Source organism: Leguminivora glycinivorella, chromosome 25 (assembly GCF_023078275.1).
Source record: "Leguminivora glycinivorella isolate SPB_JAAS2020 chromosome 25, LegGlyc_1.1, whole genome shotgun sequence".
In the NCBI taxonomy this organism is placed as follows: domain Eukaryota; kingdom Metazoa; phylum Arthropoda; class Insecta; order Lepidoptera; family Tortricidae; genus Leguminivora; species Leguminivora glycinivorella.
The window spans coordinates 8,414,039-8,441,583 of NC_062995.1; the positions used below are offsets into that span (position 1 = coordinate 8,414,039).

General features: G+C 36.3%; 1 protein-coding gene across 1 annotated transcript in view; it reads left to right on the forward strand.

Moving 5' to 3' along the window:
* LOC125239305 (monocarboxylate transporter 13-like) overlaps positions 1-27,545 on the forward strand; it is a 125,821-nt gene that overhangs the window by 37,499 nt on the left and 60,777 nt on the right.

Consider the following 27,545-nt stretch of genomic DNA (forward strand, 5'->3'; position numbering starts at 1 on the left):
CTAAATGAAATGACATCTATTGCGACTTAAGTAGTTTGCATAAATTAGTAACCCAATTCACCTAGAGATGGCGCTGTACTTTGAGCTACTTAGTACATCGTTTTCTGAAGATTTTGGGTTCATGGGGTCGGAACGGGTATGAACTAACTTAATTTGTGGTTAATAGGGCCAAAACCGACTTTTGAACGTCGATAGCAGTTTTTTTATATGTGCCATGCTAATTTTTTACACAAAAAATCTTCCAGCGGTGTGAACTTCGGTTTGTCTTTGAAAATATGTCGTTTTATTTAGTAATTTTCGCTCACCCTAACGTTGGGGTGAATAGGGTCGGGAAGGGGGTGAATAGGAAAAAGTGCTAGGGTTGACTTTTTGGATTACGAACAAAACCTGACCTGTCACGAGCATATTATATTTATTTTATCAAAAAATAAGGAACTAATATGTTATGAGTAGTCGGTAATGTATTAATAAAATTAATTTATCGAAATCTAGACATATGATAACCCTAAACCAACCTTTATAGTTAGATGGTGCTCTGACGCAGTGAACAAGTAAGTATGGTCGTGGGCAGTGCGGATAACGTGTCAAAATATAAGCATAGTTTGTTGCTATTTTTCATGTTTAAATAAACTTCTAAACTAACGTAGTGGGTATTAAAGTAAAAGGTTCACAGTGAATATTAGCTTGCCAGAAATGTGTTTAGCTATACCATTGTATTGAGTTTTGTATCATAAAGTCAAACTAGGCATTTATTACTAATGATTTACTCTGTGGGGTGTCTTTGATCACTTGCATGGGGTAACATTGACCATAATGACACATAGTTGATTATTATCTGATTATGTCGCGGTACTTTTGTTGAGACTGATAATTTGATCTCTTCTTGTGATAAATATTGAAACAATTGCAAATAAAGTTGGTTTTTCGAAGATGGTAATTTTTATTTTTAATCAAAGTAACCCCAAAATAGCGTTAAAGAGTTGTAATATTTGACTCTGCGAACCGTTTTTTATCTTTTCTTGAGATAAAATACTTTTGTAAGGGATTACATTCTATTACCAATAAAAAAAAAACATAGGGTATCAAAGTAACCCCAATGTCAGTTTAAGTTTGATAACATCGTTTTTTTTTTGCGTACATTATTTTGTTACCTTTCTAGATTTTTAGCAGGAAAAGACTAAAAAAGTTGATGGTCCCATTTTTTTCTTTCTTTGTTACGTTACATTGACCAATTATGGAATTTATACTTCTCTAACTCCTACATTTAATGGGTAAAAATACCCATTAAATGTAGAAGCTAGAGAAGTTTAAATTCCCAAATTGGTCAATGTAACCCCAGTTTACGGCAGACACCGTGAACCTTTTCTAATAATTCTCTTTTTATTTGAAAGAAAAATCGTTACGATACTAAAATATGCAATCTAAGATAAAAAAATGCTTTTCATATAGTTACAAACTTAGTTCAGATTTTTTTTTGTACAACTTCTATAAATTGTTCTACCTATCAAGTTAAAATAATTTTCATTATTAAATAATTTTCCTAGAAAGTCTTAATAAAGTTCTGCTTTTGAGATTTTTTCATATTTGAGAAAACAGCCCTGCCTGCCTTATTGCCTGAAATACGGCAGTGATATAGGCATTTGCTTTTTCGTATTTTGATGGTATTTTGACTGCACTGTTGTATTTTTTGCCATGCTAATTTGAACCTTATCTCTGAGCGATGTTTTTTAATTTTCAGTCACATCACAGATGTTTATGACATAACATCTAGGTATTTAGCCATTTAAAAGAAACTACAAGGGGCTTTACAGACGTGGCGACTGCAACTGGTACAGGGCCTAAGCCATAATTTAAAATTATATTGTGATTTTTATATGTATTTGTGTTTTATTTAATACTAAGTATGAGTTTCAACATTTTCAACTCAAGAAACTGAAATTAAGAGAAGAGACTCGGAAATTGGGTAAGTTCAAGAGTCTGATGCAGATGGCGATGGCGGTAAGATAAGATATGCGTCGATACGAGTATTCCCTGTCTTCCTTTGGGTCTCTGACTTGACTGCTGCTAGCTGTACTCTATTCATTACACTGAGAGAAATTTGCATTGTGAATTTAACAAGTTCGATTTGTTGCGGTTTATCCGTTTGAATCAGTCAAACGTATGTTTAAAACAATATGTGTCAGGTTGTTTTTATAAAATCGACTTGTTGATTCAAATATATTGCCGATTCAAATGACAAGTAGCTTGTTGTTTGAACCAAAGAGCACGTAGGCGCTATTTTAACCAAAAAACTTGTTGAACGAACATGAAAACTGGTTGTATTTTCTCTCAGTGTAGGTTTTTATTTTATACACATGCTTTATTTTTGTATAAACTAAATGATAAAAAAACCTAACGACCAAAAAAAATAAAGAAAATATCTGATAGTCTTTAATACAACCCGCATATACGTAATGCACAGCACAGGCCTCTGCACGGGAAGCATGGTCGCGCGATATACGATAAAATAGCAGGCCGCTATCGCACTATTCGTAAGTGCGATAGGGACGGCCTGATATTTTTATCGTCTATCGCACGACCATGCTTCCCATGCTGAAGACCTGCAGGGCAATCATGGTCGCGCGATAAATGATAAAACATCGGGCCGTCCCTATCGCACTTACAAACAAAGCGATAGGGCTGATGTTTTATCATTTATCACGCGACCATAATTGTTTGCCTGGAGGTATCGGCCTTCACACACGTCTTTGAAAAATGTTTGCGGGGATATGCAGGCTGACGATTTTTAATCTAAGTATAGAAAAGTAACGCAAAATGAAGTGCAAAGTAATTTGAAATACAGCTAGGTAAACAATCAACTGAGTAAGGAACGTTATCTACATATTTAGGTAAATTAAAGTCACATGAGACCTGGACAGAGAAGGAAAGCTAGATGACGCGTATTTTTTCTCTGTCTTCTTGTATGCTACCTTTTTTACAGTTTTAATTTCTCAAAGGAGGTTAGTAGTTGACTACAAACTCAAAATAACACTCTTGAAAAAAATTAAGGGTCACTGACCTTTCACAGTAAATTGAAGTAGTGTGAGTGAAGGGTTTTTGTGTGTGTAATGGGGTAATTTGACAGATTCTGAAAATTCTCCCTGCTCTACCCCCTCTTAAATTGTGGTGAATCTTCTTTTAACAGGTTTTTATTTTTGCTTTGATAAAGGTTACTTGAACCAAAGACGTTTTTTAAGAACTAGCATATTCATACTAAAACGGTGTAATATTTTGTTGCAAATAAATACTTCTTTGATTCAAATCTGTCCTATTTGTACCAAATGTATATAAAGTTACGACTGAACAATTTTGATTCTTCTTTGAAAAAGGAATATCCCTTTAGGTTAAGACCATGTTATTAGATGAAGAATTATATTATTCCTTTTAAATAACAGCGTTTGAGAGAGTTTTCCGTCTTAAATTAAAATATCTTTTCTATCTGTGCGGCAGGACTCGAACCTGCGACCTTTTACGGGTAGATGTTTGCTATAACGCCACCCTAAGGCGGTTGAGAATTTAGGGAAGGCATGGATAAATTCGCACACATCCAGCAGGCCTCCGTGGCGCAGTTGGTAAGCGAGATGGCCCCGGCAAGGACAAAGGTAGCAGGTTCGAGTCCTGCTGGAGGTGTGAATTTTTCCATTTTTCCTTTAATTTAAAAATATGTAATATCGCTCGCAGACGTTTATGCATGATAAAAAACAAATTAAGTTATTTTAATCTTAATAAATTATTTGTTTTTCAAGCCAAGAGCTCAACGAAGGTGTGGTGTGCTGATGACGGAAGGACCTACGTACGGAAATAATTTGTTCCGTCTATTGACCTTTGAGTCGTCAACCCGAATCCTCCTTGGAACTTGTACACTCCTTTTTGCTGTGTTAAGTACACAGCAAAAAAGGACGTAAGACGCGCCCCAAGCGACGCGGCGCGCGCCTCAAGCGTCTTACGTCCTTCCTATACAAAATGTACTGAGGAGACGTTTTTTAAATTACACTCGGGCTGCGCGGCGCTGACGTCCGTTCCGCGTCTTACGACGTGCGTCGCCTGTGTGGATACTGTGATAATCCCTTAGTTAAATACTGATATTTAAATTTACACCATAAATAAAGAAGCCTGCAAATAATTGGTCACTTACATTACTCTCTGTTACATGGAATCCATCCATACTATATAAATGGGAAAGAGTGTGTGTCTGTTTGTTTGTCCATTCTTCACGGTAAAACGGAGCGACGAATTGTCGTGATTTTTTAAGTGGAGATAGTTGAAGGGATGGAGAGTGACATAGGCTAAGTAGTTACCCATAAAACTATAAATTGTTATGCGTGTGTCGTCAACAAACAGAGCCGGTGCTCAAACAATAACAGCGTGTTTCTGGTTCGGCTGATAACTTATCTTGCTGGGCGGAAATACAAACAATGTCTTGTACTATTTGCATGTTACATGTATGATATGTGAGCTGTATAAAATATATATTAGGTACGGATACTTTTAAGTCGTTAACACAAGAAATCAATCCGATGATTATCAAACTTAATTAATCCTGTACAATGGGTTGTGTTCTGAAGAACTGTTTGACATGATGCCAACAGCCACTTTTCATCATCGCACCGCTCGCCATCGACAGGGCGCTCATCCACACACCTTGCAACCTAAATGGTCGCGCACCGTGCGGTTTCAGAGGAATTTCCTCCCACGAACGCTCCGGCTGTGGAATGAGCTCCCTGTCGAGGTATTCCCGATGAACTACAGTATGGGGTTCTTCAAAAAGGAGTGTACAAGTTTCTAATGGGTCGGCAACGCGCACGTGACACCCCTTGAGTTGCAGGCGTCCATAGATTACGGTGACCGCTTTCCATCAGGCGGGCCGTATACCTGTTTGCCACCGGCGATGGTATAAAAAAAAATCTTGATAATTCCGAACCGTGCGCAGGACGCATGTACCACGAAAGTGTGAAATGGCAAAAACGTGCGTGCGTCTTTCAATCTGGAGGTCACGGGTTCGAACCCCGGCACGTACCAATGAGTTTTTCGGAACTTATGTGCGAAATGTCAGTCGCTTTTCGGTGAAGGAAAACGTCGTTATCTACATTGACCCAATTCTTTCCATCATATGGGCCTGGGGCCATGTAATAAAAACCGGCCAAGAGCGTGTCGGTCCACGCTCAGTGTAGGGTTCCGTAGTTTTCCGTATTTTTCTCAAAAACTACTGAACCTATCAAGTTCAAAACAATTTTCCTAGAAAGTCTTTATAAAGTTCTGCTTTTGTGATTTTTTTATATTTTTTAAACATGTGGTTCAAAAGTTTGAGGGGTGGGCCACGCACTTTTTTTCCTTTAGGAGCGATTATTTCCGAAAATATTAATATTATCAAAAAACGATCTTAGTAAACCCTTATTGATTTTTAAATACCTATCCAACAATATATCACATGTTGGAGTTGGAATGAAAAAAAAATATCAGCCCCCACTTTACATGTAGGGGGGTACCCTAATAAAACATTTTTTTCCATTTTTTATTTTTGCACTTTGTTGGCGCGATTGATATACAACATATTGGTACCAAATTTCAGCTTTCTAGTGCTAACGGTTACTGAGATTATCCGCGGACGGACGGACGAACGGACGGACAGACAGACATGGCGAAACTATAAGGGTTCCTAGTTGACTACGGAACCCTAAAAAAAGTATAATCTATGTATTTAGTGATAATAAATGTGTATACGTTAGCAAATAATATACATATGCGCAGTATGCTTTAGAAATACATATTTGTATGTTATCTGTCTGCTTATGTCCATAGAAACAAGTCTGTGTGTTTGTATTGTACAAAAGTTGCCTATGGAAGAATGGAGCAAAGAAGATATAACGTGTAGATGTCCTGCAAAAAGCTTATCCTTCGTATTTTTCCGGACACGTTCGTTTTTAACTCCCACGCAAACGGACGGGGTGTTATAAGTTTGACGTTTCTGTCTGGCATCGTAGCTCCCGAACGGATGAACCGATTTAGATTTTAGTTTTTTTTTTGTCTGAAAGCTGAGTTAATCAGGAGTGTTCTTAGCCATGTTTCATGAAAAAAGGATACCTATAGTTTTCATTGTTCTTATTTACTGACAGACTTGTTTGACAGAGTATAGGTACGTAATTGTTACAAAGGGCCTTTCGACATTATGGGGCATAGTCTCACTCAAAAATGTAAAAACTCATCTGACGTTTTATGTACAACATTATCTTTTTATGAAACATGCAAAATATTTTTTTTTTTGCGAAATTTACTCAGTCATGTAAAGTTTTTTTTTTTTTTTTGCTTCAGAATTGCGTGATCAAAATTATTCTTTTTCCTCATGTTATATCTGGATTGTAAAATAGGAATCTCTTTCTATACCACCTCTAATCTAGGATATAAGCCCTCACCCTGATTATTGAACCCTGGACCTTAGTCAATTTATTATCTAACGTATGTTATCAGTCGAACAACGCATAGCTATATAATATAATCTCTTTACATAGAGTTTCGCAAACAGTAAACAACATGAATATTATAGTCTGTTAATTGTCCTGTGGAATATAACTGAACTTATTATGCATACTTAATTATGGTCCTTGTACTTGTATTGCTTTACATGATATTACATACAATAAACGATAATGTACTTAGTATACTTACTGATGTGACGACGGAAAGTTTCCAAAATTCTGAAATTTTCACATAGGAAAACTTCGGAAACTTTCCATACTTCATATGGATGAAAACTTTCCATTTCATAAATGTTTAATTTATCGTGAAAGTTATAATTTTTCATAAATAGGAAGTTTCCGCAACTTGCACATCACTAAATGTACACATAGGTAAGTTATACAGTTCATAAATAGGAATCACACAAAAACTTATTTTTACTATAATTTACATATTTTCATCACACTCGCACACTAAACCTGCCATTGCACGCACGCGGAGCGGGAGTTACAGAAATCGTTTTCCCAACTCCCAAGGGAGTTATGAAATGTATAGTGTAGTTAAAAAGCAACTATCATGATAGCAATGAGGTTCAAATTTATTAAACAGTTTGCACCTCGGGCGTAAGAATATTCCAAAAGTTCATCTCAGCAAAATTCGACGAATTACCTTACTCTGTTTGCAATATGTACAACTTCCACCCCACGTTGCACAATGTGCTATTTGGCATTAATATTTTCATTTATCTCTCCCGAAACAAAACTATAGGTAGTCTTAAAAGGTCGTCTCAGTCATTAAGAGTAAATGCGCCATAAAGTCTCGATAGGTCGTTTAGGAGCAGTCGTAAAGACTTATTGAATAACTTTTATACCTCTCACCTCTGACATCTTCGAGAGATAGCACGTGTAATGTTCGTAATAATTGACTTAGACTTACTACTTTGATTATTATTTTTTTGTCAAAAATAACATATTAAATACCTTAAGCAACTTACTAACGCCTTTTGAGACAATTCTAACTTTTAACAACCCTCGCCATAAATTTAAGAAAGGCCTTTTTTTTTGACGGAGTGGGAATGCTGTTACGCACGATGTGTGGGACTCGCCGTTTCTTTCCCCTCCCCTAGCGAGAGGGGGGAAACTTGGCCCTACCCACTAAACCCACTCCGGCATTTCATCCTCTCTGCCGTTCGTGAAGGTGCGCTGGGATCGATGTATATTCATCATGTCATTCACCACGGCGCCCTCCGGCATTGCCCGGGCTTGCGGCCAAGGCACCCGCATGAGGAGGGGGATCAGAAACGCTTGATCCCCCTCTCTGCCATCAATCAGGGGGGTAATATCCCTAAGGTACCGGCCACATCAGAGCGTCGCGTGTGGGGTTCTGGTGAAAGCTACTTGAGAATGTTGGATTACGTATTTCGGTTCTGACCATCACCAACAGTTCCACTGCACCAAATGTCACTATTCTGGACGTAAGTGCATGCTGCTCTTATAATAAATAAGTCACTATAAACGTGCCGTTCAGATTTTCAATCTGTATGCATAACATTCAATCAAAAAAAATTTTTCAAAATCGGTCCAGTAACGACGGAGATATCGAGGAACAAACATAAAAAAAAAATAAAAAACAAAAAATAAAACAGACGAATTGAGAACCACCTTCCTTTGAGAGATTTGAGGCGGCGGTTAAAAAAATTAAGCTCATACGACTCATCATAATATGAGTGTCCTGAGAGTCTTGAGTCGACGCTGCGTAGGCCTGGCCAGCCCGCCTAGAAAATTAAAGACCTTGACCAAATCTAACATGCATACCACCGTACCATAAAAATGTGATAGCCAGTAACTGTTGCCTTTGACGATCTTTTCTCTTATATTTATGGCCCTGTTTTTATTTTTGAAATATTTGTTGACGTAAATAGTCGTCATTAGCGAGAGTAATCAAGGAAAGTGGCCGGCATCTTGCATTGGAAGTGGGGCGGGTTGCATCATGCTGCAAGTGGGTCATTATGCTTCGAGGAATGCTGATAAATGGGATTTCCTTCGGGACCGTCGGTTTACAGCTATATCGTTCTTTTCCCTTTTCTTGCTCTTAATATTAAAATAATGAATCTCAAATATACATGTTTTTTTTTAAATAATTCTCACTACATACTTTTGAGGTTATGCTCAATCCATCCATACCAATATTATAAATGGCAAAGTGTTTGTGTCTGTTTGTTTGTCCGTCTTTCACGGCAAAACGGAGCGACGAATTGTCGCGATTTTTTAAGTGGAGATAGTTGAAGGAATGGAGAGTGACATAGGCTACTTTTTGTCTCTTTCTAACGCGAGCAAAGCTGCGGGCAAAGGCTAGTTATAGTTAAACATGGGTGCATTCACTCTTGCTATCTTAATCCGACAGACTGATATAATAAAATTCTGATATGACTAACTTATTATTTAATTACTTATTAATCACACACAAGACACCTTTTATCGGCCACCGATGTACCTTATCTCGCTAATAATAAGGTTTAAGAGGTCAATTTACTATATGAACGATAGGATAGGATGCGATATTGAGCTCAATGTCAATAGCACTAAGAAAATGTACGTATAATACAGTTTTTGTTTATCTGTAGGTTTACTAGACGGGTCCGGTGGTACGATTAGTATTACGATTACATAATCGAACGATACGATATACGATAGCGTTTCTCGTCTAAAGAGTCCGCTTCTTCTATGTACTTCTAGGTTTTTTTTATACTACGTCTGTGGCAAACATAGAAAGCGGTCACCGTAACCTATAGACGCCTGCAACTCAAGGAGTGTCACATGCGCGCTGCGAACCCATTAGAAACCTGTACACTATCTCGTGTATTTTTTTGAAAATTTTTGGCTTATTTTCTTAAATTACTTGAAAATTAGTTTACTAAAAATTACTAATAAAATATATTTAAAGTTCTTATAGAAAGCTCTTTCATTTTAAACTTTGATTTTAAATTTTCACTTTTACCCCCAAAAGTGGCCCCTATAATTATTTTTTCTTAATTTAAATTACATGTCCATCGGTAGTTTCGGAGAAAATTGGCTGTGACGACGGACACACGAGTGATCCTATAAGGCAGCGTTCCCACTTAAGCGTCGCGTCGCGTGTCTCGGGGCGCGCAACGGACGTCTCCGCCACGCCGCCTGAATGTAATTCAAAAAACGTCTCCTCAGTACATTTTGTATAGGAAGGACGTAAGACGCGCCCCAGGCGGCGCGGCGTGGCGCGCGCCGCGCAAGACTTGCGTGTTATGAGTGTGGATGGTCCCTAAACGTTCAGACACTTTTCTGATGCAACACTATGAAATGAAAACACGTGAAATCTTATTTCGACAGTATTATTATTTAATTAAGATTTTATCACATGGTTTAATGTAGATACTTTACTTTGTAGATTATTATTTTATTTGAATACATGTTGGATTTTTTTTGGCGATCATTCGACCGAAATGTTATCAGTTTGCCGGGATATATCAGTCTCACACTTTCGGCAGATATTTCCATTTCCAGCGGCGGACAAATAATCTGTGGACCTGGTTTTTTTTAGAAAAAAAAAACGAATCTATGGAAACAAACTACGCCATTCTGTTTCCTATAATGATATGAACCTAACTAATAACTATATGCCGAAGTTATCGGACATATAGACAAAACTAATAAACTTTAACATGATTTACATTACAATTTACAACTATAGCTTGAATACACTAAACATCCGTTATAAATAGTATAATGATCAAGTACTTTTTTATATACATATAGTATATGAGCCAAACATCAGACAAAAACGTGATGCTTATCCTTAAAAAAATATACAAAAAATACTCCCTATATCCAACTCCACGAACCAGTTCAAAAAAATGCCTAGCGTTTTCCTTATCAAAAAACTTGAAAGTCAATGCCCTGTGTTATCTTCATAATGAGTGGGCTCGCCGTATGTAGTCTAAATATGTATAATAATTATACACCTAGCACCCATTTATGGATATTTTTGAAATATCAATGAAGGATGGAACTGCTTTTTTACAAGCTTTTATTCGCTTTGTTAGTATGTTAGTTTGGGTTAAAACGTAGAAGCTAAATTGGACCTAAATCCCGGTTTCCGATTGAGCTGAAATTTTGCACATAAATATGTAAATCACGTGACAATGCAATATTATGGTATCATGGAGCTGAAGTGATAATGAAGCAGAAAGGTGGTCATAGGAACTCTGTTATAGAACGTCGTATCTCCGTCGAGTAAGGGGTTTTTAGAAACATCTCTGAGAGCAGTAAATGACTGTTGAAAAAAAAGGTACAGTCGGCGATAAAAACTTGTGCCAAAAATGAAATTTGCAAAAAAACTTATTTAAATGAACTGATCGGAGATTGCCGATTGACCCTCATATCTGGTGGAAAGAAGACAGAGTCTAAGATGGAGCTCACCGGTTCTGTAATAGCCTATTCACTCTTGCTTTAAAGCGACCGAGGTCGTATTTTTCAGGGAGCACAGATAGTCAGGGACCAAACGACTTGAAAATATGTGTTTTTTTATCGCGCATGAATTGCACAACTACTAGTAAAAAATGCGTCTAACTCAATAAACAATAACTTTACCGCAATTGATGTTATTATAACATTTTCGCGTCTATTCATGCTCTTTCTAAACATATAAGTTTCATTGGTATATGATAATATATAACCATGTAATTACGAATTTGGTTTAGCAGGAGTCACTCTGCCCGGTCACAGAAATGGGCGCTGACCGTAGTAAAGTATTCAATATTTTTGAGGTCCTATTTTACGGATCCATATGCGAGAGGTATCGTTTCAAAGCTAATTAAACCTACTATATGTTTTTATAATTAACTATAATCATAAAGGTAGCTGTTTAGAAAATATTTGAAAATATGTGTTTTATAGACCATGAGTCGCACAAGTAGGTACCTACTGGTAAAAAAATGCTTCTTAATCAATAAACAACAACTTTTCCGGAATTGATGTTAGTATAAGATTTACGCGGAATTTCGTGCGCTTTCTAATAACATAAGTTTTATTGGTGTATGATATTATATAACCAAGTAATTACAAATATGGTTAAGTAGGGGCCACAGCGCCCAGTCACGTATGGATGCTGACCGTCGCCAAATTTTCTATATTTTTCAGATCCTATTTTATTTAACAGGAATCTTTTGAAAGCATATTATGCGTACTATCATTAGTTCTCAATAATTTTAGTTGTAACTGTAGTAGCTAACAAAATATTTGAAAATATGCATTGGAACCGATGTGAGTAAAACATGCTTCTAGCTCAATGAATTATATTTTTTCCGCAATTGATATAATAACAAAATAAACGGCGAAATGTATGACCTTTTCAAATAATAAGTGTTGTCAGTATTGCATAAACAATTAATGTTAATTTATCCATCATACTCACTGCGCACCGTCATATACATGGATGACCATTTTCGTTGCCGTTTTCATAATTTTTAAGATTGTATCTTGGTGCATGACCAATAAACAATAACTTTACCGCAAATAATGTTATGATAAGATTTACAGGACATTTCATATGCTTTCTAAAAATATAAGTTTTATTGATGTATGATATTATACAACCAATTACGAATTTGGTTTAGCAGGTGTCACTGCACCCCCGTGACGTAAATAGGTGCTAACCGTCGCCTAATTTTATGTATTTCTCAGATCCTATTTTAGCGATCAATTTGTGAGAGGTATCATTTGAAAGCATATTATGCGTACTATCGTTACTTTTTAATAATTTTAGTCGTAATTGTAGAAGTTTACAAAATATTTGACAATATGTGTATTTTTACTGTATATGAACAGCATTCGCACTGATACGAGTGAAACATGCTAACTTCTAGCTCAATAAATTATATTTTTCCGCAATTGATATAATAACGAAATGAACCGCAAAATGTATGGCCTTTACAAAAAATGAGTTTTGTTAGTTTTGCTTAAACAATTAATGTTAATTTGTCCACCATACCCACTGCGCACGGTCAATCGTCATATAAACGGATGTCCACCGCCGTTGCTTTAATTTTTTCATCATTTTACAGATTTTATTTTACTGATCAATTAAGTATATAAGTAAATTCGATACGTGATAGATTATATTTATTATGAATATACGATTAGTGAAATAAAATCTGAAAAATCATGAAAAAAGGCAACGACGGTGGACATCCATTTATATGACGGTGCGCAGTAGGTGAGCTGAACAAATTCAAATTAATTGTTTATGCAATACAAACCAAACTTATTTTTTGTGTAAGTCATACATTTTCCGTTTATTTTGTTATTATTTCAATTGCGGAAAACTATAATTTATTGAGCTAGAAGCGTGTCTTATCAATGCCAATGCTATTCATGCACAGTAAAATACACATATTACTAATCAAATATTTTGTAAACTTCTACAGTTTCGACTTGAAATATTAGAAATAAAGATAGTACGCATAATATGCTTTCAAATGATACCACTCACAAATTTATCAGTAAAATAGGATCTGAGTAACGTAGAAAATTTGGCGACGGTCAGTCAGCACCCAATATCGTGACAGGGCGCAGTGACCCCTGCTAAACCAAATTCGTAATTACTTGGTCATATATTATCATACACCAATAAAACTTATATTTTTAGAAAGCGCATGAAATTTCGCGTAAATTTTATAATAACATTAATTGCGGTAAAGTTATGGTTTATTAAGTTAGAAGCATTTTTTATCTGTATATGTGCAACTCGTGCTCGAAAAAAAAACTCATGTTTTTAAATATTTTGTAAACAGCTACCTTTATAAGTATAGTTATTAAAAATAATTATAGTAGGTTTAATTTGCTTTCAAATGATATCTCTTACATATGGATCCGTAAAATAAGAACTTAAAAATATTGAATACTACTACGGTCAGCGCTCATTTTTATGCGACCGGCGGAGTGACCACTACGAAACAAAATTCGTAATTTAATGGTTATATTATCACTTACCAATAAAACTTATATTTTTAGAAAGCTCATGAATAGTCGCGTAAATTTTATAATAACATCAATTGCGGTAACGTTATTGTTTATTGACTTAGAAGCATTTTTTACCAGTACTTGTGCGATTCATGCTCGATAAAAAACACATATTTTCAAATATTATGTAAACAGCTACCTTTAATACTATAGTTATGTGTAAAAATTATAGTAGGTTTAATTATCTTTCAAACGATACCTCTCACATATGGATCCGTAAAATAAGACCTCAAAAATATTGAATACTTTACTACGGTCAGCGCCCGTTTATGCGACCTGGAGGATAACCCCTGCCAAACAAAATTCTTAATTACATGGTTATATATTATCATATACCAATGAAACTTATATTTTTAGAAAGAACATGAATAGACGCGAAAATTTTATAATAACATCAATTGCGGTAAAGTTATTGTTTATTGAGTTAGACGCATTTTTTACTAGTACTTGTACAATTCATGCGCGATAAAAAAACACATATTTTCAAATATTTCCTAAATGGTTACTTTTATGAGCATAGTTATTTGAAAACAATTAAAGTAGGTTTAATAAGCTTTCAAATGACACCTCGCACGAACAGATTGGTGCCATAGGACTCGAGATGTGAATAAATATCTATGATGGTCGGTCGCCATCTTTCCCCCCCTTTTTCTCGACCCGTCCCCCCCTCCTTAAACTAAAACAGGTCAATTCGTAATCTGGAGAGAACGAGGAACATATCCATACCTGTTTTAGGTATTTAGAAGAGATGTCGACGAAAATCGTGAAGGAGACGACTTGTGGCCAAATTGGCTCTAGACTAAGATGACGGGAGCGTTTCATTCCTGCAGGAAATAACACGACCGACAGTTCATTTCATGTTCATTGGTAGTAAAGTATGGTAAACTTAAATGGAATTGGGCAGGGCATGTTGCCAGGCAGAGTGATGGCAGGTGGACTAAAATGTTGACCGAATGGTGGCCGCTATCGGATGTAACAAGCGCCTAGTATCCGTTGGCTCGTTGGGTGGACGACATCCGAAAAACTGCGGGTCACTTCTGGATGAGATTAGCCCAGGACCGGTATAAGTGGCGTACACGAAGGGAGGCCTATGCTCAGCAGTGGGCGATTAATGGCTGAAATGATGATGATGATGAAAGTATGGTAATGTGTGTGTCTTTGGTAAATTCGGTAATCGTTTTCTGAACTAAGTATAATGAGTACGTAATGATTATTAGATAATCACTGGACGTTTTACCATTCGGCGATGTGGTGGGTCCCAATCCTAAAGGCCAACGTCCTGTTTAATTTCATTAATGCGTATTTACCGGCACTTTTACAAGCTTTGAAATGAAATGAAATGAAATGAAATATTTATTTTCCAAGTAGGCATATTACAATGCGCTTATGAACGTCAAATAAAACTACGCCGGCTCTAACCCTACGCCTCAGCCTCGAGAAGATTTCAGTCCCCCCTCAGTTGGAGGAGGGTATCCACTATGGGACCGGCAAGAAACTCGGCGGGCCACTTCTTTTCAAAACATTACATCTTATATTTAACATGCATTAAAAAAAAAAACAAGATACAATTTAATAAGCAAAAGTATTCATAAAAAAAAAATATATTAACACAAGAAATTATACAAAGTACAAAGCTATTATGATTATTAATAAGAGATGTTAGAGATGTATAGAGTCTCTAAGTGTCAAAGTACATCTAAAAAAATTATACATGAAGAAAAAAAAAACCGAATAACTAAAATAACTTTAGAGTTGTAAAAGACTCTTGTTGTCTTAAGCAAAGGAAAAAAAATATATGTATACTTAATCTACTTTTTTCCTTGGAGATGTATATGGTATCCAAGAGTCAGAAAGAAAAATAAACAAACAAGGACCGAACAGAGTGCCTCAACGTAATCTCATTCAAAATTAATGTTACATAGAATAGCATAGCCCCTATTAGCTGAAACAGACCGGTCTTCACAAACAGCACCCGTTCACGAATATGGCGCGCATCTCAGCCATCGCCTCCCTCAACCTTCATTCGGGAAGGTGGCGACCCGATCAGCGACGTCACCGTAAGCAAAGACTTTTTAGCGAGCATGACATGTTCAAGCTGTCCGGGCTGTATTAAATATTCCAATAATAAGTGAATACGGTATACCTAGATGTAAGACACAACATTCCGTGCTTGTATGTTACATAGTTTAAATTGACTTAATTGAAAACAAGATCTTGGGAGATGTAAAAGGTCCCCACAGTCAATTATAATTAATGGGATATAATAAAAAATAAAAATTTGGAGGTGTAAAGGTTCTCCAAGTGTCAAAAGAACTAGAAATAGAAAAAAAAATGCGTATGAAATACAAATTTCACGTCAAGAGACTGTTAAGCTAGCAATCTCCAACTAATTCTACAGAATACATAACTAGTATGTACTCAACAAGTCAATATATATATATACCAAATTATAATTATACAATAATAAGGATCAATAATTTAAACAGCCAGTAGCAACAGCGCCTTAAGCATGACACAATGTCTCCCCGGGACACTGCTAGCAAAACTATGACAGATTTTGAGCCTGGATAGTCGGCCATGGTGTAGTATCTCCCAGGTAATCATCAATTTTGTAGTACCCCTTTTTGAGAAGTGCACTTTTTATGTACTTCTTGAATGAAGTAAAGGGCAGATCCCATGCCTCTAAGGGTACCTTATTATAAAATGTTACACAGTTTCCCAGGAACGATTTCTTCACTTTCTGTAGACGAAACTTGGAAACCGCTAGCTTATGTTTGTTCCGTGTATTATAACTATGAATATCTGACAGTTTCTTAAAGGACTCTATATTCTTATGAGTATACATTATCACATCTAGTATGTATTGTGAAGCTACTGTAAGGATGTCTATCTCCTTAAAGCGTTCCTTCAGTGAGTCACGTGACGCCATGTTGTAGATAGATCGTATTGCCCGTTTCTGGAGAACGAAGATGGTTTGAATATCTGCTGCTTTTCCCCAGGCCAATATGCCGTAAGACATAACACTATGAAAGTAACTGAAATAAACTAGGCGAGCTGTCTCCACATCAGTTAATTGCCTAATTCTCCTTACGGCATACGCGGCAGAGCTCAACCTTTTTGCTAGGGCAGATATATGAGGACCCCATTGCAGATTGCAATCTAAAGTAAGACCAAGAAAGAGCGTATTCTCGACAAGGTCCAGGTTTTCGCCATTCAGCGTGATGGTAGTATCTGTCTTCCTTACATTGGGTAAAGAGAATTTAACACATTTCGTCTTCTTGGCATTAAGGAGCAAGTTATTTGCTGTAAACCATTCTAGTACCTCCTTCAAAGTTTCATTCACATGGCTATAGTCACTCAGTTGCCTATCAACTTTGAAAATTAGTGAAGTATCATCAGCAAATAAGACTATCTCACATTTGTTCTTTACAAGACATGGCAAATCATTTATATACACAAGGAAAAGAAAAGGTCCCAGAATAGAACCCTGTGGTACTCCAAGCTTTACAGTTGTACCGTTAGATTCAGTACCATTTACAACCACTTTCTGGGTTCTTTCGTTTAAGTAAGATTCAACAAGCTGTAAAGCTTTATAGGATAGACCGTAGTGCTTCAGCTTGTGTAGTAGTGTGTCGTGCTCCACACAATCGAAAGCTTTGGAGAGATCGCAGAAAATACCGATAGCATCTAACGAGAGTTCCCAGGCATCGTATATGTGCTTGATTAGCACAGAGGCAGCATCTGTCGTCGAACGACCTCGTGTAAAACCAAATTGCTGATGCTGAAGTAATCCATTCGTGTTAAAATGTCGAAGCAACTGGTTCAATATAATTTTCTCAAACACTTTGCTGAGAACGGGAAGTATGGAAATTGGTCTAAAATTTCCAAGGTCATCCTTGCTGCCTGATTTAAACAGAGGAATAACCTTACTATACTTCATCAGATTGGGAAACACACATTCCCTAACACAAGCGTTAAACACATCGGCTAGATAAGGTGCCACGACGTCAATAATTGAATACACGACTTTCACAGATATCCCCCAAATGTCCTCACTGTTTTTAACTTTTAAGGACTTGAAAGTTTTAATAATCTCTTCGGGGTCAGTAAATTGGAAATATAATTCCATGCTGCATTTCTTAACATTGTAATTGTCCAAGTAGAGACCTGCCTTAACTACAGAGGAGTTTAAATTCCGTGTAGTATCAGTGGCTATGTTGGTGAAAAAGTGTTGAAAGGCGCCAGCAACATCGTCGTCTGCAGACAATACTTGGTCTTGAACTTTTAGTGTGTAATGGCCATCACGGGGTTTCGTCTTCCCGGTTTCAGCGTTTATCATATTCCAGGTAGCTTTTATTTTATTGTCTGCCGACCTGACCTTCTTGCTTAAGAATGCAGACTTAGCCGCGGCGCAAACTTTCTTAAACACTTTTGAATACCTCCTTACATATTCAGTAAAATTTTCATCATGGTTAAAATTCCTCATTTCATACAGGTCATACAATCTCTTCCTGCTTCTGTGGATACCGACGGTGGCCCAGTCACTAAACTTTGACTTCAATTGGCCTTGCTGTACAGTCTTCGTCTTAAAAATATTCTTGTGGACGTCGTGGATGACACTCGACAGTTCCCCGTATAATGTATCAGGATCTTGCTTGCTTATACCTGTCAAAGTAGGTACCTGCGATATAATAGATTCTCTAAACTTATCCATTCGGCTAGCAGTGATAGGCCTATACGTAATCGCTTGCTGTTGTTTTACAATGTTGACTTGGAAATAAGCTTTCTGACCATAGTGATCAGAGCTGAAACAACTAAAGACATCTTTCTTTTCAACTTCACAATTACAGAATATATTATCCAAACAAGTCGCCGTACTGGCTGTAATTCTTGTGGGCTCGTGGAAAAGCGGAAACAAGTCAAAAGACTGAAAAAGATTTAAGAATCTAACTGTGTGTCCATGCGTGGGATCTAGTATATTAACATTAAAGTCCCCACAAATTATTATCTTCTTACTGCTAACAAACACTCGTCTCAACGCATCTTCCATCACAGACTCAAAAACGCTAAAATCCGCCGAAGGTGGTCTGTAGACGCACATTATAATGTGATCCTCCAATTCTATACATGATATTTCTATAGTTCGCTCAGTAGAAAGTTTAACTATGTCATTTCTTTCTTTACATTTAAATTTATTTTTTACTATAATCAATGATCCCCCGTGAATGGCGGACTTTCTACTGAACGAGCTAATTATGTCATAATTACAGATATTAAATACTAATAATTCATATTCTTTGAGCCAGTGCTCCGTAACGCACATGACATCAATATCTTGTGATTCTAAGAAAAGAACCACCTCTAACTCTTTGCTGGAGAAGCCCTGTAGGTTTTGGTGAACTAACCTAAGCTCACGGGGCCTCTCCGCTGTCTCAGCCGTCAGTTTAAATGCTGTGGGCGGCCCGCGGGGAGGCTGCGCACGCGCCGGCGCTCGCCGCGCGGCCGGCACCGTTGCCACTGGCCGAAATGTCAAAAAACCCCGGTTCTACGTTGTAAGCTAGTAATTTTGCTGTCGTCACTTTACAATTCCGTGGTACATTCAAATAATTATCTCTTAGTCTAAAACGGTAATTATTTCTTTTATACATAATGTTCAGATCAATAAAATGGTAAGCGCTTTTGTAACAAGTCGCATTGTACAACATGGAATTTAACTCCGACACTCTAACGTTGTGCTCATGGGAAACAGAGTCGGAATACGGAAAAGAGCATAAAATAATTTTATAAATTCCGTGTCGCTCAATGTCGGACAGCGTGCGTATGAGGGATCCCACGTGAGATCTCTTCACACCCACACTATCGCCGAGGTGTATAATCAGAGTGGTGCCACTGTCAAACTTGTCCCTCGCCAGGCGGCGCACGACCGATTCGACGGAGGCACCACGCAAACACACATTTGTTACACTTTGCCGGAGACATTCACCCAGCAGCACGCCGAGGCCGGCCCCGATTGCGTCAGAATAGATGACCGTCGACCGCGGAGGGTCCCGGCTCCGCGTGCGCGGAGCGCCGGGCGCCGGGGCGGGCGCCGCGCTCGACGCGCGCGCCGGCGACTTTTATTCAACTTGCCTTGTTAGTATGTTAGTGTGCGTCAAGACGTAGAAGCTAAAGACTAGTGATGGGTCGTTACCGGTAATATTACTAAAACGAGTATTTTACCAGTAATGTTACTAGTAATATTACCACTTAGCGGTAATTTAGAGAAATATAGACATAAAAATAGATACAAAATATTTCTTTTGTGTCTATTTATACAAAGGAGACATGTTGCATTGTATTATAACAAAAAATAATACCTACCTAACGTCATTTAGTAAACTACCAATATTACCAGTAATATTCCCAATACTACCGAGTATTTTACCAATCTTACTGGTAATATTTCTATAGTAGTATGATATGAAAGTTGCAATGAATCATAATTTTAAGGAATAATATGGCGAAAATATAACAAAAAATTGTTAAATCAGTTTTAATTTGTTGTATTAGGGTTCCGTACCTCAAAATGGAAAAACAGAACCCTTATAGGATCACCGTCCGTCTGTCACAGACACAGCCAATTTTCTCCGAAACTACGGATTCGAATAACTTGAAATTTGATAGACGTATGTAACCTTATGACCCAAAAACGGACATGTAGCTTACATTAATACATTTCTATCATAAGGGGTCACTTTAGGTAATGTAAAAATTAAAAATTTTTAAATGAAAGTTTGTATTACATATCACATCAAAGAGCTTATTATACTAGAATTTTTTTTTTAATTAATTAAGAAATGAGGCTACTCACAGATTACAAATTTAGTGCGAAAAGATTTCTTCATACTTTTACGGAAATGTACGAGCGTGAGATGCTATTTCAGCCAGTCTCAGTATAAGACGTACTGACAATGTCTGAACTAGCATGGCAAATACGAACGTTTCCGTAAAAATACGAAGGAAAAGCCTTTCGGCTTTCGCACTACATCTGTAGCAACGTGGCTGTTGTATAAACAGTTTCATTTATAATTTTTCCCAGCTACACCATATTTTTGATCACCTGTAGTATCAGGGCCGCAGAACCGGAAGGCGAAATAATAGAATTTTTCCTGCAAATATCCATATTTCCTATCACCTGTAGTACTAGGACCATAGAACCGAAAGGTGGTAAGGCAGGGTTACACAGCCGTAGGCACACAGATTAGTTTATGTATTGTAAATATAGAAAATTAAGAGGGTAGTATTTTATTTTTGCTTAAATCTCATCTAACAAATTTTCGTTAAACTGTAAATAGTAGAAAAATGGTCCGATAATGGAGTTTCACTTCTTACTGTACATGAGAGTAAAAAAGAGAGAAAAAAATCGCCCGTCCTACTCGGACTTTGCTGGTTTTGTTTCACATTACCTGTTCTGTACACACACATAGTTAACACAAAGTTATTGGGTACCTAATGCAGACTTGCAATTGTATTACAATAGATATGTACCATAAACTGGGGTTACATTGATCAGATTCAAAGTTTAAACTTCTCTAACATCAACTTTTTTTAGTCTTTCGCTGCTAAAAATCTAGAAATACTAATAAAATAATGTACGGAGAAAAAAAACTAAAACTAGGTTTTTTTTGGTAATCGAATGTAACCCCTTACAGAAGTATTTTATCTCAAGGACACATAAAAATCTGTTCGCCGGTACAAAAGTTACAACTGTTAAATGCTATTTTGGGGTTACTTTGATCAAACATATAAATTACCATCTTCGAAAAATCAACTTTATGTAAGATTGTCTCAATATTTATCACAAAAAGAGATCAAATTATCAGCCTCAATACCTAAGTACCTTGACATAATACACAATAATCAACTTTGTGTAAGCATGGTCAATGTTACCCTATGCAGGTGATCAAAGACACCCCACAAATTAAATAATTAGTAATAAAATGCCCAGTTTGAATTTTAACACGAAACTTAATACAATGATAGTGAGGTTGCCAACAATGAGCCACCAAAAATTTAAATCTTAATAAGTCAGTCATAATAAGTCCAAATTCAATCTTTTTTATTCAGTGCATTTGTTATTTATCTAGCTCTAAATTTTCATCATTATTTTTTAATAAAACTGAATAGAAGTCGAGATATTTTAGTTTTTTTAAAAGATGAACAATGGCTCATTGTGTACACCAAAAATTTAAATCTTAATAAGTCAGTCATAATAAGTCCAAATTCAATTTTTTTTATTCAGTGCATTTGTTATTTATCTAGCTCTAAATTTTCATCATTATTTTTTAATAAAACTGAATAGAAGTCGAGATATTTTAGTTTTTTTAAAAGATGAACAATGGCTCATTGTGTACAATCTCTGGTACAGACTGAACCGGTACTATGTATTCAATGAACCGGCCTAGTACACAATGAACCTACCATTATATAATTGCATAGTTTTTGATAAATAATTGCAAAATATACAAACTGATTTAGGTAAATATGGGGCAATTTAATAAATACAACATTTACAATGTCAAAAATGCTTATTTATTTAAACTAAGAGTAGTTTACTAATGTAGTCGTCACAATATTCTTCGTTATATGAAAAATAAAGTCTTGCACTTCAAAAAACTTAAATAATATATGTATTATCATATATTTTTGTACTATATAGTAACGTTATATTAGATATATTTATATTAACTCTTAAACATGGCAAAAGTTGTACAAAATAGACCTTCCAAAGGCTAACTAGAGAATTACCTAGAGAACCTCCTGGTTCATTGAGTACTCTAGCCTTGTGGTTCAATGTGTGCTAGATATACACTTTCACTTTTTAAATTCGGTAAAAAATAAACGGCACAAGAAAGCCATCAGTGAATGTCAAAAAGATAGAGAAATAGTCACCCCGCACAACTGATTAATTAGATAAATCAAACATAACTACATTCTGAGAAAATAAAAAAACTAAAAACTTACTTTTTTTTGTTTTCTTGTCCAAAATCACAAAATACTTCACTACACGTGCAATTTCAACGCGGACCGGCCGCCGACTGGGGAGCGAGCGGGGGAACCTTAGCGGCGCGTGCCTATGTTCGCAGTGCAGTTTGGCAACGTCGCATTTCCGAATAAAACCGTTGGTTCCTTGTGTACCACTGGTTCTCTGTTGCCTACCTTACCTACCTAAAATATTTCTAGCAAGCTCACTCAATTCACTGTGAACCTTTTACTTTTATACCCACTAAGTTAGTTTAGAAGTTATTTGAACATGATAGATAGCGATAAACTATACTTATATTTTGACACGTGATTTGCACTGCCCACGACTATACTTTTTCGCTGCGTTAGAGCAACTAATGGAAGTAACTGTCGATAGTGCCAACGCCGTTAAAAAAATGGACAGATGCGTTGGGATATGTAGAATTTTACGTTAAAAAACGAAGTTTTTATCAATGTAACCCCAAGTATCAAAGTAACCCCAGTTTACGGTAATTATCTAATTACGTTTATATCGTCGAGTACAATTTTTGTCAAAATAAATTAATTTGGGTAGGTTCCTTTCTAACCAAAGCTGTCAATTTCCTACTATTTAGCCTGATGTGTGCAAATGAATGTATTAATGAATTTTTGAATAGAATGTAATGAATGTACCTATATATTAGTTTTAGTTTACTTTATGGATTAGTATGAAGTTTTTTTTTTTTTTTTTTTTGACATTACTTATTATTGATATTTTATTTGCTTGTTTGTTTATAATGTTTAATTGTTGTATGTTTCTAATGTATTGACATGTAATTTAGTATTGTATAAAGTGACTTGTTTGTATATAAATATTATTATGTAATAACCTAACTTTTAAGCGCTTGGTGTTAACTGTAAGCTTATCTGTGAATAAATAAATAAATAAATAAATAATAAATAAATAAAGTTATAAGTTTAATAAAATAGTTTTATATTTTATGGAACAGGGACAAAATATTCAAATATTAGATATATCTGCTGCATGATACCACAAAATTATACGAAGTATATTTGCAGTTGGTGACAATGTAGGAAAGGAATGTTTCCAGTAATTTACTCGGTATTTTTGGGAATATTACTAGTAAGATTGGTAATTTACTCCCCGAGGCACTCTACGGGTTTTTTTAAGTTTTATGGTGGCGACTTAGTAATGTATAATTAAAAAAATAACCATCGCGTCTCATAAAAATCGAAAATTTTGTATATTACCGGGATTTGGTAATATTACCGGTAAGATTGGTATTTTACTGGTAATATTCCCAAATGGAAAAATACTGGTAACGAGTATTTTACCGACGACCCATCACTACTAAAGACCCACTTCCCGGTTTCCGATTGAGCTGAAATTTTGCATACTTATGTAAATCACGTGACCTGATGATGAAGCAGAAAGGTGGTCATAGGAACTCATAGGTGGTCATAGGGTCTGAACCAATGGTGCTACCCTGTTTATGGCCTTTTCTACAATACGTTTTATGTCTTTTATGCAAAACATAAAGGAATACGCATTACGCGTGTTTGGGACAAATTGATAATCATCACAATTCACAATCTCTCCAGAGTCCAGATTTATATTTGGATACCACACACAGCGCGCTGTTGCTTCACGCAGTGTTGACATTCTTGACAACCACCGTCACCCGCGAAGCTTGAGCACAGTATAATAAACAGTACAGTACAGTATGGCCATTGGCCACTCCCGCTCCCCGCTGAAAGTGCTGTCCACCCGCTCTCGGCTACCTCACAGTTATCGCCTGTCAAAAACGCGAACAGTCGACCTGTCACACAGAACTTTATTTATATAGAAGAAATAAGTTCATCTATTTGTATAGGGGCCGAGCGTGTCAAATTTTATACTGAAGTTGTTTCTTGCCTGTAATTTTAAATATGTCTCAGGCTCTTGATTGTACATAATTTTTGTGTTGTTGCAATTGAATATCACGTAACGAGGCATTTTTAGGGTTCCGTAGTCAACTAGGAACCCTTATAGTTTCGCCATGTCTGTCTGTCCGTCCGTCCGTCCGTCCGCGGATAATCTCAGTAACCGTTAGCACTAGAAAGCTGAAATTTGGTACCAATATGTATATCAATCACGCCAACAAAGTGCAAAAATAAAAAATGGAAAAAATGTTTTATTAGGGTACCCCCCCTACATGTCAAGTGGGAGCTGATATTTTTTTTCATTTCAACCCCAACGTGTGATATATTGTTGGATAGGTATTTAAAAATGAATAAGGGTTTACTAAGATCGTTTTTTGATAATATTAATATTTTCGGAAATAATCGCTCCTAAAGGAAAAAAGTGCGTCCCCCCCCTCTAACTTTTGAACCATATGTTTAAAAAATATGAAAAAAATCACAAAAGTAGAACTTTATAAAGACTTTCTAGGAAAATTGTTTTGAACTTGATAGGTTTAGTAGTTTTTGAGAAAAATACAGAAAACTACGGAACCCTACACTGAGCGTGGCCCGACACGCTCTTGGCCGGTTTTTTATGTTTTGATTGACTTCAACTTACAAAAATTGAGAAAGCTGCAAGCTGCGATTAAAGACGGACAACTCAGTGGATTTCACTGAGTTCATTTGACACGCTAAGTAGATACGTTTGCTTGATCTATGGTTATATATGACATCTGTGACCTGTCATATCTCACTCATACATACAAGCATGGTACGCGTTCACCTACACGAACTTAGAATGTGTGCTAAGGTGCGCTCCTATATTTTCTTATCCTCTTTCATATATTTGATAGCCAGTGTCCAGGATGTGGCTTGAGCTTTTGAGGCCATTGAATGGTTGTAATTTTGGCTCGCCACGTTAGATTTTTATGCGTAGCACATTTTATTGCGTTTTTTATGCAAATGATTTTTTTTAACAGTACATTTTTGCATAGTGATCTTTTTGCAAATCGGTTGCCAACTGCTATGGTATATGCTTTGGTTAGTAATAAGACGAAAATAGATAGTCTTAGTAATAGCATAGACTAAACTAAATAAAGGAAGACGTGTAACTCAGTACACCGTTTTATATGTTTGACTCGTAAAACAATAGATGGCATTACTATACTCTCGCGACAAATGGTATTGTTCAATTCACGAAATAATTTCATTTAAATGACCTAAGTCGTATTATTTCAAAATTTGGAACATGATCGTACAACATTATCACTATATAACACCGAAATTAACAAAAACAATTAAGTCATTTTTTACCAATCGGGTACTTGAATCAGATTCAATTCATGGGAAGTGTTTTGTACGTTTGATGACTAATAGCAAACATTATAATCCGGTAGATGGCGCGTATGCAAGATGCACAACACTGCATGCTAAACAAAGTTGGCATATTGAAGATAAGTTTTAAATTCAATTTATTTATTGTTCGAATGTGAGTAGTTAAAATCGCTGTCAATAGAAATTGCCAACAATGTAAACAAACCATTATACAAAATATCAATATTTTAGCACAATTTTATTATTTCAAAGGTTGGATTTAGCCAGTATCTGATGAGTTAGAATGAAAATTAAAGACATTTTGACAACGTACAAGGTTTGTTTACATTGTTCACAAATTCTATTGACGGCGACTTTATAAATGATGAATTGATGATAGGGTTAGTATTTTGTAACATCACAATCTGCCAGAATTTGGCGTACAATACTCTTGACTCTCAATATGCACATTCATTATCATTAGTATTTGTTTTTTTTTTGCACAAGTTTTAACGATTATTCTAAATTATCTTGGACGTACATCCCAGAATAGGCAAAATATGCTACGTAAAATATTACAACCCTAAGTGCGGATGTCAGGAAGGATTTCAAAGGCGAAAATCAAAAATGGCGGCTTAAATATATGGGATATCGGTCCTGCATCCGATATCGGATCGTATAATGTGAAAACGCACTAAGACGGAAGTATTACTTTCAGATTATTTTATTTTTATTACTATAAAAATGTTTTACCACAAACAGCTACATATATCAACACGACAGAGTCAGATGGCACTATTATCAGAATAAAGATTCATCATTTCATCATCGATTTTTTTAAATATATGAATGTGGAATAAAACAATATATTTATAAGTCAATTTTATTAATTAAATTCTTTGAAAAGTTTCTTAATTATCATGCTAAGTGTTGAAATGCATTGAAATATTTATTTTCAGTACAGATGGTGTTTTTTTTTTACGCACTAGTGCGAGAAGTGGTTCATTACGAGTATATGTCAGGTCTAAACTTCGGAGGGCCATCTGTACTGAAAAACGTCGTACGATACACGTGCGAAAAGGAAATTCGTAACTCGTGTCGATTTTTACGCACTTGTATCGTAATGCACTATTTCCAAGTAGGCATATTACAATGATATGAACGTCAAATAAAGCTACGCCGGCTTTAACCCTACGCCTCAGCCACTTTTTTTCAAAATACACATGCAAAAGTATTCATAAAGAAAATATTAACAGACTGCTCTATGGAAATTAATTTCAATAAATTATACAAAGTACAAAGCTACTATGCTTAATAAGAGATGTTAGAGATACTGTATAGAGTCTCTAAGTGTCAAGGTATATCTAAAAAAATAAAAAAAATATACATGATGAAGAAAAAAAAAACGAACTGATACAAATAAAAAATAACTAAAATAACTTTAGAGTTTTAAAAGACTCTTGATGTCTCAACTAAAGAAAAAAATATAAATATAATGCCGCCGCGGGGCGGAGCGGCGGCGGGGGGCCGGCGGCCGAGGCTCAGGCTCGGCGATCAGCCACGACAGCGCCAGCTGCAGAAGGCTCGGCGGTCAGCCGCGACAGCGCCAGCTGCAGAAGGCTCGACGGCGACGGAGCCGGCGCGACGGCGCACGGGCGCGGGCTTGTGGGAGCGGGACTAAGCCGGCTCGGGCGCGGCTCGAACAAGCGGGCGCAGGCGAGTCCATGCACACAGGGTACA